Consider the following 14,174-nt stretch of genomic DNA (forward strand, 5'->3'; position numbering starts at 1 on the left):
TTTTGATGAGGATTGCATTGGACAGTATAGTCATTTTTACAATATTGATTCAATAAATCACTCTGGACAATATAGCCATTTTTACAATATTAATTCTACCCATCCATGAGTATAGGACATGTTTCCATTTGTTTACGTCATCTGTGATTTCTTTCAGCAGTGTTTTGTAGTTTTCCTTGTAGAAACCTCTCTCCTTGGTTAAGTGTGTTTCTAAGTATTTTATGTTTCTTTGCAGATGTTGTAAAAAGAGTTGAGTTCTTGTTTTGATTCTCAGCTTGGTCATTGTTGGTGTATAGCAGTGCTATTGATTTGTGTGCATTGATTTTGTATCCTAAGAGCTTACTGAATTTATTTCTTAGATCTAGGAGGTTTTGGATGAGTCTTTAGGTTTTCTAGGTATATAATCATATCATCAGTGAACAGTGACAGTTTGACTTCCTTGATTTCTTTCTCTTGTCTGATTGCTCTGGCTAGGGCTCACAGTACTATGTTGAATTGAAATGGTGAAAGTGGGCATCCTTGTCCTGTTCTAGTTCTCAGGGGGAATTCTTTCTGCTTTCTCATTCAGTCTGATGTTGGCTGTGGGTTTGTCAGACATGGCTTTTATTACTTTGAGGTATGCCCTTTCTATGCCAATTTTGTTGAGTGTTTTTATCATGAAGGGATGTTGAATTTTATCGAATGCTTTTTCTGCCTCTATTGAGATGATCATATGATTTTTGTATTAAATTTCATTTATATGATGAGTCACATTTATTGACTTGTGTGTGTTAAACCATCCCTGCATCACTGGTATGAAACCCAATTGATCATGATGTATTATCTTTTTTATATGCTATTAGATTCAGTTAGCTAGCATTTTGTTAAGGATTTTTGCATCTATATTCATCAGGGTTACTGGTCTGTGGTTTTCTCTTTTTTTTTGTTATGTCTTTTCCTGGTTTTGATATTAGGGTGGTGATATTGGCTTCATAGAGTGATTTAGGGAGCGTTCCCTCTTTCTCTATCTTTTGAAATAGTTTCAGTAGGATTGGTACCAGTTCCTCTTTGAATGAGCATCTGATAGAATTGAGCTGTGAATCCATCTGGTCCTGGACTTCTTTTGGTTGGCAATTTGTTTTTTATTACTGTTTCAGTCACACTACTTGTTATTGATTTGTTCAGAGTTTCTATTTCTTCCTGATTTAATCTAGGAGAATTGTACATTTCCAGAAACGTATCCATCTCCTCTAGATTTTCTAGTTTGTGTGCATAAAGGTATTCATTGTAGTCTTGAATGATCTTTTGTATTTCTGTGGTATTGATTATAATATCACCTGTTTCATTTCTAATTGAGGTTATTTGGATCTTCTCTCTTCTATTCTTGGTTAATCTTGCTAATGGTATCTCAATTTTGTTTATCGTTTCAAAGAAGAAGCTTTTTGTTTTACTTATCTTTTTGTATTTTTTGTTTGTTTCAATGCATTTAATTCTGTTCTGATCTTATTTCTTTTCTTCTGCTTGGTTTGGGTTTTATTCTTGTTTCTCTAGTTTCTTGAGGTGTGATATTACGTTGCCTATTTGTGCTCTTTCAGGCTTTTTTTATGTAGGGATTTAATGTTGTGAACTTTTCTCTTAGTACCGCTTTTGCTTTATCCCAGAGGTTTTGATAAGTTCTATGTCACCATTATTGTCCATTTCAAAGAATTTTTTAATGTCCATATTGACTTCATTGTTAACTCAAAGATAATTTAAGAGCAGATTATTTATCTCATTCCCATGTATTTGTAAAGTTTTTGGGGCTCATTTTGGTGTTGATTTTTAGTTTTATTCCTCTGTGGTCTGAAAAGATGCTTGATATGATGTCAATTTTCATAAATATACTGAGACTTGTTTGGTTGCCTATCATATGGTCTATCTTGGAGAATGTTCCATGTGCTGATGAGAAGAATGTATATTCTGCATTCATTGGGAAGAATGTTCCATAAATATCTGTTAAGTCCGTTTGTTCTAGGGTGTAGTTTAAGTCCATTGTTTCTCTGTTGACTTTCTGTCCTGATGATCTGTCCAGCACTGTCAGTGGAGTATTTAAATCCCCCACTGTTATTATGTAACTATCTCATTACTTAGGTCTAGTAGTAATTGTTTTGTAAATTTGGGAGCTTCAGTGTTAGGTTCATATATATTTAGAAGTGCAATATATTTTTGTAAGGCTAATCTTTTTATCATTATATAATGCCCTTCGTTGTCTATTTTTACTGTTGTGGCTTTAACATCTGTTTTGTCTGATATAAGAATAGCTATTCCTGCTTACTTTTGGTTTCCATTTGCATGGAATATCTTTTTCCACCCCTTTACCTTAAGTTTATGTAAGTCCTTATGTGTTAGGTGTGTCTCTAAAGGACAGCAGATACTTGGTTGGTGGTTTTTTTTTTTTTTTTTAAATCTATTCTGCCATTCTGTATCTTTTAAGTGGAGCATTTAGGCCATTTACATTCAACATTAGTATTGAGATATGAGATACTGTTCTATTCATCACATTAGTTGTTGCTTAAATATCTTGTTCTATTGTTTTCATTGTGTTATTGTTAATTAGGCCCTGTGAGATTTATGCTTTAAGGAAGCTGTATTTTGGTGTATATTGAGGTTTCGTTTCAAGATTTAGGACTTCTTTTAGCATATCTTGTAGTGCTTGTTGGGTAGTGGCCATTCTCTCAGCATGTGTTTGTGTGTAAATGACTATCTCTCCTTCATTTATGAAGCTTCATTTTGCTGAATATGAAATTCTTGACCAACAATTATTTTATTTAAGGACCCCAGTCCATTCTGATCTAGTATGTTTTTAGTGTTTCTTTATTGAATGTCACTAAATGAATACGGACATTATCACTAGTAGTACCTAATTCAGAATTGCTATTTTTTGGTCTGTGAGGATACATTTAAATACAAAAAAAATTCTTCCAGACACTGAAATTTAGGTGAAATACAACTTGGCTTCAAATTCTGTTTTATTGGTCCTTCTGCACTTTCAGTAACTAAGATAATACAATATAAAAAGACATGGCATCATAGAAATTCAATAAGTGAAATTCTTCTTAGTCATATCAGAAAAGAAGCAAAATACCCCTTTTTACAGTGAAGTTTGCTTTCGATTATTAGTAATTTTTCCTTGCTACCCTAGATTATCATTACTTTTTCTACATTTTTCTGCCTGTTTTCATACCAACTATATAAAGTTTGTGGTGCCTACAAAAACTTAAAGATATTTCAAGTCAGGCTTGACAGCTAGATTTATTTTTGAGAATGAGTAATATTACTACTAAAATAGTATTTTTCATTTTAAATATTAATAGAACAAAAGGATGATATGTTCACTATGTTTTATGAATGAATATAGGTTCTCTTGTTCTATACTGAGGCAATTAATTTGGGTTTAGCATACTCTGAATAGTGACTAAATACTTAGACAATTGATTTTGGAAATACATTAACATGTTTAGACTATAAAAATATATTTAATATTCTCAAATAAACTTATTTATTTGGAAAAAATTCTCAAATTTATTGGGAAGAAATAATGCATTTAAAAAGATAATATTCTACCTATTTGCTTTTAAGATAAAATCCAGAGTGAAAACCTGAAATAGCAAACTCATGAGAATGGATGGAGTCTGATAAGAAGATGTGTTTGTCTTTATGGCAGATATCAATGATTGCTCACCCAATGGCCATTTTCTCCTGCTTTTTCCATTCTGACAGAATTTGCCACCCGCCATAGAGGCAGAAAAAGTCCAGATGTCCATTTTCTGGTATCCCTGATAGTTAAGTCCAATGAGATGGAAGAAGTGCTACATGTTTCTGGAATGGTTTTACTATTTTAAGACCAGCATGGCACATGTATACATATGTAACTAACCTGCACAATGTGCACATGTACCCTAAAACTTAAAGCATAAAAAAAAGAGAGACCAGTGAAAAGAAATACCTTCTTCCTTGCTGCTTTTGGACATTGTCCTGGGAGGATGAAATGGTGAAAATTTTGACAGCCGTTCTGTAATCATAGCAAGTAAGCCAAAGGCTCTAACAATTCTGGGCTGTGGAAAAAATAAACTTTGTAACTGCTTTCATCTGGACTTTCTGTTACATCATGTAATAAACCTCTACTTTTAGTTAGGTACCATCTTGAATGAGATAGTCTCTACTTAAGAGCCAGATTAATTCTACTCTATGAAGATATTAAGAAGTAGCTAAAATATGCTCATGTTGGTGGTCAGTGCCTGATGTAGGGAGATGAGTGGGTGGGTGAAGGGTTAAGAATGTTTGTCTGTAAAGTTGAAATTATAATTTTATGTTTATCGGAACTAATATTTAGTAAAATTAAGTTTATTTTTTAATAGACTAAAGGAAACCTAATGCTGGTATTATGAATATATGTGAGACTAAACATCAGCTTTTGGCATGGGCAATTACGGTTTTTAGAAAAATAAGATGGCGGGGGAAAGAACTTAGGTAAAGCAGGAATGTTGAGAGTGAGTTATGCCTAATTTTGCCTCTGTAAGCACCAGAAGCTTCTCTTTAATAATGGCTTAAATGTCAACCAATTCATGGTGTTTATAATAACATTTAATTGTTTTTAAAATTTATGAATTTATGAAGGCAAGTTTATTTGAGAGTAAGAAACCACACTTCAGAGGGTTTTGTTTTTTTTTTTAAATGAAGTCTTGCTTTTGTTGCCCAGGCTGGAGTGCAGTGGCATGATCTCGGTTCACTGCAACCTCTGCCTCCTGGTTTCAAGCAATTCTCGTGCCTCAGCCTCCCGAGTAGCTGGGATTACAGGCACCCGCCACCACACCCAGCTAATTTTTGTATTTTTCATAGAGATGGGGTTTTGCCCCATCTCTATGTTGGCCAGGCTGTTCTTGAACTCCTGATCTCATGATCTCTCCACCTCGGCCTTCCAAAGTGCTGGGATTACTGGCATGAGCCACTGCACCTGGCCTAGAGGTTTTTACTTGTGCACAATTATAGAAAATGTATTATAGATCAATATACTGTGAGATTCCAGTATTAACATTTAAATCTATCCTCAGCATGGTCTCAGGAGGGAAGAATCTTAGCTTGGTGAGAAATAGAATTCTCTAATCATTTAGCCTCCAAAGTTTTGCTGATCTTCTTGTGCATTCCTTCATTCTGCCACAGAAGGATTCATTGGGCAGGACTAACTGATGCCAGGGAACAAAAATATATAAACTTTTACTTAGGGATACAGATGCTTTTCAGTTGCTTGGCCCTGAGACATTCTTTCTATAGGGACAATAGTCTTTACTGTTTGGAAAATTTGGAAAATTCTGGTACTTATTATGCAGTGGGGATGAGGTTTTCTGGAAGGGAAATTCTGGATCTATGTCTTTCTGGAAAGACATATAGATGTCATTATGTCCTATGTAAGACAATTTGATGGTGTAAAATTAAAGAATGATTGTTTTAATTATTCACTCCTAATGTAATATTAGCATCATGGCAAAATGTGAATTTCTGGCATTGCAACTCCAGCCGTTTTGAGCTCACTAGAGAACTATGAAAGAAAAGTAGTATTTTGCTTCTATAAAACCTGAGGAATATAATATTTTCTCCCCCAACGTGGAATCCTCTAGAGGAGCAGCTCGATATAGTAGAAAAAGCACCAAAATAAGGTTTATATGTTTTAAGCTCTAAGTTTTGTTTCTTTTCTTTTTTTTTATTCACTGATCATTTAATTTGTGACAAACTTTCACCTTTCCTAAGCCCTGATTTTTTTCTTACATAATAAAGATAATAATTTCTTTCTTGCAAGAATAGCATTTTGTGGAGATTCAAAGAACTAATATGTTTCAATGTGTTTCCAAAGCTCTAAAGCATTTACAAGTGTTGTCATCTTATCTTCTGGGCTGTAGAAATTTGAAAGCTGTTACTTGGAAAAGCGGAGCCTCTGAGAAGCAGGCATACTGATATCGGAAATGACAGGTGACAACCTGACCACAAAAATGAACTGGAAACCAAAGTACAACATTGGCAGTCATAATGGTGACTGATCATTAATGGAAAGGTGGATTATGTTTAGAATCATCTGTTTCTAAAAAGCACACAGATGTGCAGTCAAACAGCGTTTTTTTAATGGTTAAATATTTTGGATCATACGAGGGTGAGGTTTAGCTGATTAGAAAATGGATACATGTGTTTTATATTACTTCCCAAATGTCTTATAAATAGAGGCACTGATTGCCTTTGGTTCAGGCTGTATTTTCCAGGGTGAAAACACGTTTTGTTGCCCTGGTTCATGCACTAGGCACAAGGCAAAATTTAGCCTCTCAAAGTATTGAATTAATCATAAATTTTTACCCAAGTATTTTTCTCAGAACTATTTCATACCCTGCACACCAAAATATTCAAACTCTTTGGGCTTCTTTTTGAGCCATGTTTTCCATTGAGTTTCCCTCCCTCCCTCTCTGGCTGAACATCTGCCCAGTTATTCCCCTTATTATGCATTGGTGAAACATCTGTGAGAGATAAGCTCCAATATTCTCTGGTATGGATTCTGTGATGATTTGAAATATTTTTGAATTTTTTAATATACCACTCCCATCAAAAGGGTGTCCAATTGCCTTTCTTTGAATATAGAACCATCTTAACATGAAAAAAATAGAAAAGATCTGAGAGTTTACTCTACATTCAAGCTAATGAGTTTGCCTGCTACAGTTTTAGGATTGCTTGAAGCCTCCTGAGTTAGAAAAGAATTTTATTACAACAATAACAACAGCCAGAGTATCAGCATTTTCTGGTCCCCTAATTACCTAAATTCTAATTCCCCCAGGGAGGCAAAAAGAGGATCAGGTGACATCTGCACACATAGGAAAGAAACTTGAGCTTAGAGAACTCAAATCTTTTAGAAAAGGTTAGTATGCATGTCTTCTTTTCCTTTGGAGGGAGTCATTATCTTTTATTATATTGAGTAATAAGCATGACTGCTCATTTCTCGGGAGTGTCCACTGTATATTTCAATGCTGTCGACTGTATAAGCATTTTTGAAAAGATAGCCTAGACCAAAGGCAGTCAGAGCCTCTATTCACAAGACATGCAGAAACACAAGAGACTATGGAGAAGCATCTCCCAACACCTCCCAAAATAATCATGGTTGACTTCTGAGGCTAGGTGTACCTTTCACAGATTTAGTGGGGGTTCCAGCTGAATCCAGACAGATGAGTACTCAACTGCCAGACATGTGAGTAAGGTAGCCTTCAGTTGATTCCAGTTCCCAGGATTCATGCCATTCCAGCTAAAAAGTAGAGCAGAGATAAGAAGTTCCCCCCAGGCCATGTTCACATTGCAGATTTATGAGTAAAATAAATGTTTTTTAAGCCATTGTGTTTTGGAGCAGTTTTTTTATGCAGCAGCAGATAACCAGAACACACTGTTTAGCTTAATGCTGCTCTGTAAAGGCAAACCTTCCACTAGATTTACCCCAGCTGTGAGATTAGAAGCCCCACTGCAAAAATTCTGGATATAATATGTTTTATTGTTCTTGTACCATATAAACAAATAAACAAAATAACACAGCAAGGGAAATTGTAGCTTTAATGAGGAAAATATATTAACGTCAAGATTTAAAGGGATTGTGCTTAAGTGAGACTTTTTGCCATTTCAGTATCTACCTACATGATCTTTCCTCTATAGGAAGCCAAACAATATATTTGCTAATAAATTTTCCTCACGCGCAGTCTTTCATAATCTGTGTTTCCTTGCCATAACCTAAAGAACATAGAGAATACGAAGATGTTCTGTGTATGTAGTCTTGGGTTTGTCACTAAAACTACTTCCCACATGCTGGGGTCTACAAAATATAATTTGCAAAAATGCTTTGGTGACCAACTCTGCCAGGCATCTAGCAAAGGAGGTAGCAGCATCACCAGGTCAGACCCAGTTAATTCTGACAAAATGTTTGTTTGGGGTGAAATTTTCTTGCCAAGAAGTAAACTTGAGAGAGTAGAGTTGTATCTGTTTTCGTCTCTAGCTTATCAAGTCTGTTTGTTCTCTTTTTTTTTTTATTTGAGACAAAGTCTCATTCTGTCACCCAGAATGGAGTGCACCGGTGCTATCTCTGCTCACTACAACCTCTGTCTCCCAGGCTCAAGCGATTCTCCTGCCTCAACCTCCCGAGTAGTTGGGACTACAGGTATGTACCATCACTGCCCTGCCAATTTTTGTGTTTTCAGTACAGATGTGGTTTTGCCATATTGGCCAGGGTGGTCTCAAACTCCTGACCTCAATGATCCACTCACCTCGGCCTCCCAAAGTGTTGGGATTACAGGCGTGACCCACTACACCTGGTTTGTGCTCCCATTCTTATAATGATATTCAGTCCTTGTTCCCTGAAAGCAGTTATGTTTCAGTGTTCATACTGAATTAGGTTCACTTAGATGAGAGAGGTATAAATTTGGTCTGTCTTCTTGACTATAAATTGACTTGATCTGGCCATTTCTGATTCTCTAAGCTCTATATCAGAGTATTGGTTTGCTATAAACATCTTGCTAGTCTGAACATATATAGAGCATATCATCTCTCTGCCATCTTGTAGTTATTAGCTCAACATAATTACCCCAGTGATCTCTCTACCTCACTGTCTTTTTCTTTGAGGGCTGTTAGGTATCTTTCCTCAGAGGTAGATGCTTTTGGAGCATTCAATTCAATTAATTCCAAATACTATATCTTGCAACCATACAGTTAATCTCTGGCACTTCTCAGTCTCTGAGTCCTGCCATCTCTAAAATATTACATGGGCTTTATTAAACCTTGCATGTCTTCTTTTATTAAACCATGCATGTCTCAAAGGCTGATACTTTCCTCCCTAAGGATATCTTCAATTCTTGGCAAAATGTGACCAAAACCAGTCATTTTGAAAGTCTGTTATAAAATTTTAATTCAGCCTACAGATGATGTGGATTTTGTTGGTAATGTTACTCCAAAATACACCAAAGCTTACTGGGACACAGCTATATCCATTAATTTACGTATTTTCTATGCTGCTTTTGTGCTACAGTTAAAGAGTTGAGTCATCATGACAGAGACCATATGGCCCACAAAGCCTAAAAAGTTTGCCAAACCCTGTCTCATATGGCTGTTACACTTATTTGTGTGTGTTTTTCATCTTTTCTCACCCTCTGTGTCCTTTAGTCTGGATATTTTCTATTGGCCTATCTTTCAGTAAACTAATCCTCTAATCTTCTTTTCAGCTGGTTTTAATCTATGGCTAAACCCATCTATTGAGTCCTTAAATTCACTGATTATATTTTTCATATCAAGAATTTCTATGTAATTTCTCTTTTATAGAATTTTTTGATTGCTGGTGAAATTCTTCTTTTGTATTTATATGTTGAATATATTAATTAAAGTTATTTTAAAGTTCACATTTTGCAAGCCAATATTTGGATCACCTGTGGGACTATTTCTATTTTCTGTTGTTTCTCTTGGCCTTTGTTTATTTCATTTTGACTTATGGTAATTTTTCTTTGAAAATGCCAGATATAATGGTTAAAAAAGGACAGAGATATTCTGAATCTCTGGCTGAGATCATCTTCATTGACAGAAGCAATTTCTTTCTGGTAGGCAGTTACAGTAAGAAAGAGTACCTTAACACCAGTCATGAGGTGGTTGAACACTGGTTTTGAGTTTTTCATGATGGTTGTTCATTTCAAGTTATCCTTATCCTTAGAGTGTAGCTCTTCTAATGTCCTAGTTGGATGACTAGGGTATTTACCAGGGCCCTTCCTACTTTGTGTGGCCTGAACTCCAGGTTTTGTCTTCTCAGCCCCTTGAAGTTTGCAGTAGTTCTGCTCAGCTTCTTGTCTCTTCACTGCCACCTTCTGATTAGTTTCTCAGTCTACCTAGCTACTTACAGATTGCCACAGAAAAAGCAGTACATAATGTTAGGCCTCTTCAAAAGAGCATTCATTTTCTCCAAGATCTTTGTCCTCTCAAGTCCTGGATGACTTAGTAGCTTTCTGATGGTTTCCAATGTATTTTTTTCATTTGTATGTAAATATTCTGAATAGCTTTTCTAGTCACTCTTGGAACAGTTCAGCAGGGGTTGGAGGAGTGGGGATGGTTCGTGACAAAGCATTCAACCATTACCCTCAATAAGCAAATTCTTATTATTTTTGATAAGTTGTTTAGTTCTTTTTCTTATTTCAGTGGGTTTAGGACCATGGATTTCTGTCTCTGGCCCCCTGTACTGGAAAAAAAAAATTACCCTAAGATAGGTTTTTTTCTCCAGAACTTTGTTTTGTGTTGGTCGCCTGTGGGGGACACCTGCTCTGGAAGGAAGCCACACCACACAGTTTGTTGATTTATTTTAGCCTGTAAGAAATCCCTGTTGCACTGAATTTGCTTGTCTTGGCTGCCTGCCTTACTGCCTGTCTTTACCTTGCCAAATTAGAAGTTTTATATAGGATTCTTTTGAGATTCCTCCATTTATTTCCCCAACATTCTCTTTTTCACATTCAGAGGAATTGTGAGTCAGTGAGGTGTGCCTGCTTCTACACTGAACCATACATTCTATAGTATGAAACTTCATGGAATTCATATACCATTTTTCTTTCTTTTTTAAAAAATGTCTCCATTTATTTTGACTGTTCACCTTTAGAAACCATTACATCTAGCAAAACCATTTCCTAGGGCTTCATTTCAAGTTTATTATTATTACTTTTAGCAATGAACATTTTTATAGTACTCTACATGTGACAGACAATCCACTAAGCACTTGACATATGTTAATTCATGTATTTTCCCCACTTTACAGATAAGAAAACTGAAGCACAATGATCTTAACCAACTTTCCCAATGTCAGAGCTAGTAAGAGCCTGGGCCATAGCCCCAGGAATTCTAGTTTCTTAACCCAGCTTGGAAGTTTGACTTGGATGTTCATGTGATAGAACGGTAAAGAATGGAAGAAAATAACAAATCACAAGTATTTCCCAGTTAGTAACTCATCAAACCCAAGGATGACTAAGGTTGACTCCCAGCACTTGGCATGTCATGGTTCTATCCCGCTAATTCCATATTCTAAAGCTCATTTGTGGCTGGCTGTCTGCAAGGGGAGAAAAATCTCTCAGACCCTCTGTTGGCCGGAAGTGTTTGGCATTTTGGGTGAGTGAGGGTGTGAAGAGCAGCTTGTAATTCCATAGGATGTCTGGACCACACTGAATTTTTCTTACTCCCATTTCTAGTTCAGCTTTTCCTCCAATACCTGTATATCTTTCTCCTTGACAATCTACACAACTTTGCTCAAAAGTCACCTTCTAAGCCAAGCTCTCTCTGATGATCTCATTTAAAATTGCAAGTGCTCTGTCCACAGACAACCAAACTCCTACCTTATTTATTATAACACTTATTGTCTCTGACATACAACACAGTTTACTTACTGTCTGTCTGCTACTCCAATGCTATATCATTACTACCTAGAAGATTGTCAGACACATATTAGATGCTTATTAAAATTTGTTGAATAAATGAAGAATAACAACTTTAAAAATCAGTTGAATATATTTTAAACTGCTAGAGAAAAAAGTTCAGTGAGGAAAAAATTAACTGATTTCAGGGATCACTCTCTTTCATTGCCTGATGCTCAGTGTCTTGAAAACTGTTGTTTTACACATTTTCTCCATTTTATGATCGCTTCAAATGGGAGAACAAATTGATTTTATTTTATTTCATCTTGGCCAGAAGAAGAATTTCATGCTTTATCTTTTATTTATTTGTTATCTGTGTCTCTCTGAAAGAATATAAGTTCCGTAAATGTGGGGGACTTTTCTGTTTGCTTCCATCGATATCTGTCCCAATGATTTGTATTCATATGTATTCTCCATAACCTATTTTCTGTAATGTCCAGTTACCTAACCACTGGAAAGAGTTTTCTTTGCTGCAGCCCAGAGCATAAGACAGATATATGTTCTGAATGTAATTTACATGTGAATATCTTAATATTGCGTGACAGCAGTGACTTTAATCTTATAACCCTCTTTCTCCTAGACTAGGTGATTAGAAAGGGAATTAAGACGACTTTATTCCCATCATATTACCGGGGCTTAAATTGAACAGGAAATGCCAATATCTTAGAGTTTTCACTGTATAATCTTTGCATGGAGAGATACATGTTGAAAATACAGTTCATCTATAATGGGAGAGAGAGCAATCTGCTACTCCACTACTAAAAAATATAATTAAATTCCTTATTGCTACTTGCTACTTGTTTTACATAGCCAAACATGAAATACAAAATGTAAGAAACAATCACCTCATTTGCACAGTCCATCAGAGTAGTTGTAATCTTTTGACTTGGAAACCTCATTAACATAATTTCAGCATGTCAGTGGAAGTCCATTTTGATAGCATTATTATTTGGCTTTTCTGAAGCTATGCTAGATAAATTAAATGACTCTCCAACTGTCAAGGGTTGAGTGTTTTGCCAGAAACAATAGAAACAGAAACACAAGAATCAGGAAACCTTCAACATACACCAAATTTTCAGACATTTTCCACCTGAATGTTAAATTTGAAAAAATAAATTCAATAATCTTAATAATTTGTTAAAGCAACAGTTACCTATAAACAAGAATTATGTTTCGTGAAGGACTCTCTTTGACCCAGGGGAATGAAAAATAGAAAGTGGGTTAGATTACTCAGAATGGGAATTCCCTGCTTGGAGCATTAGACATATGCTTTGGGGTTTAGGAGACACAAAGCTTGTCAAGCTACTTTGTAATTCAGGCCTGGAGCTTCTTTAAATGCATGGCCAGTCTTTAGTTTCAGACAACATATTGCTCGTTAGCTTTTCTTCAGATACAATCTTAGTGTTCATTTCTTTTCAGGTGCTGAGTTCTGCATTTCGTGACACCAGTTATGGAATGGGTGACCTTAATTGTCTACTGCATGTTGCCTGGGCCGGAATGCCAATTGGATAACAGGAGGGTCATGGTTGCCCTGTGGACGGGGTGATGGAAAGTTGTAAGCCAGGACTTGGCTGACGTAGGAGAAGACATAGACTGCAAAAACTGATTGATCATGAAAAGTAACTTGCAAAGGACAGCACGCATGCACTCTGAAGCCTACAGGAGAGGTGCTCCCACTTACACCTCCCATGGCTTTATTGCCATGCTTTATTCACCCATTTCTTTAGAATGCCCCAATAGATGATGGTGGACACAAGCATTTGATGATAGTTTCTTAACCAATTTCTACCTCTTAAACAACTCCTGGATAATAAAAAACAATAAATTTTATCTATAGAGATGAAAAGACCTTAGAAATTATTTGAGGTAGTTCACGTTAATGAGAATGAGAAGGAAAATAAGTTGCCCAAGGTCATAGAGCTTTTAAGGCACATAGAGTTTGTTTTAAGGTACGTAGAGTCTGTTTATGCACATTATCTCATTTATTCTTCATTGTGTCTCTGTGAGGTAGTCGTGGAAACTGGCATAATTGCTATTTTATTGAGGAGAATGTTGAGTTTCAGAAATTTCAATACCCAACATAAGAAGAAAAGTGAGGTATAAAATCAGGTCTTGAACTCAGAGGTTTAACTCCTCCTGCAATATTCTGTGGCCTCTGAGTTGTGCCCAGAATGAGAATTTTAATAAACCCTGGCCTGTATTAGCTTCCTACTATTTTTACTAAACCATTACTTTTTTTCCTTGAATAAAACTTGGTATGTTAGCTCACAAAATCTGTTGTTCTATTATTCCATGTTCTGTGTAATTCTTACCAACAAACTTATTGTTATCAATAAAGCAAACCAAAAAAAAATTCATGGAGAACTATTGTTTTTCTATTCTAATTCGTGCCATCATCTTGTGTAAATTTAGTATCTACACAGATAACATTACCTTCACCTCTTATGCTCTTGGCCTTCGAACTCCTTGACTTTTTAACCTGTTTTCCTGACCCCATATTGGATTAGTCAACTATAGGAAATACGTTGCCTCCATAATGTTAAAGACCAACATCTTAAGGGGATAATTATACCAGGCAGGGGTGGAGGTGTTGGCAGTGGAAAGATAGTCAAGGTTGGCACTGGTCGTGTTACCAGTTGTGAATTTTATTTTTAATGTAACAGAAAACCACTGAAACGTTCTCAGTAACAGAGTGACATAATCAGATTTGCAATA

The 14,174-nt window shown here is 35.9% G+C and overlaps 1 long non-coding RNA gene across 1 annotated transcript; it reads left to right on the forward strand.

The window, feature by feature from the left end:
* Nucleotides 1-6,731: 6,731 nt before the first annotated feature.
* On the forward strand, nucleotides 6,732-13,791 carry LOC129534178 (uncharacterized). Its single transcript, XR_008680649.1, has 3 exons — nucleotides 6,732-6,910; nucleotides 8,067-8,188; nucleotides 12,879-13,791. It is a non-coding gene; the product is annotated as an uncharacterized lncRNA (long non-coding RNA).
* The last annotated feature ends 383 nt before the right edge of the window (nucleotides 13,792-14,174 follow it).

Source organism: Gorilla gorilla, chromosome 5 (assembly GCF_029281585.2).
Source record: "Gorilla gorilla gorilla isolate KB3781 chromosome 5, NHGRI_mGorGor1-v2.1_pri, whole genome shotgun sequence".
Classification (NCBI taxonomy): Eukaryota; Metazoa; Chordata; class Mammalia; order Primates; family Hominidae; genus Gorilla; species Gorilla gorilla.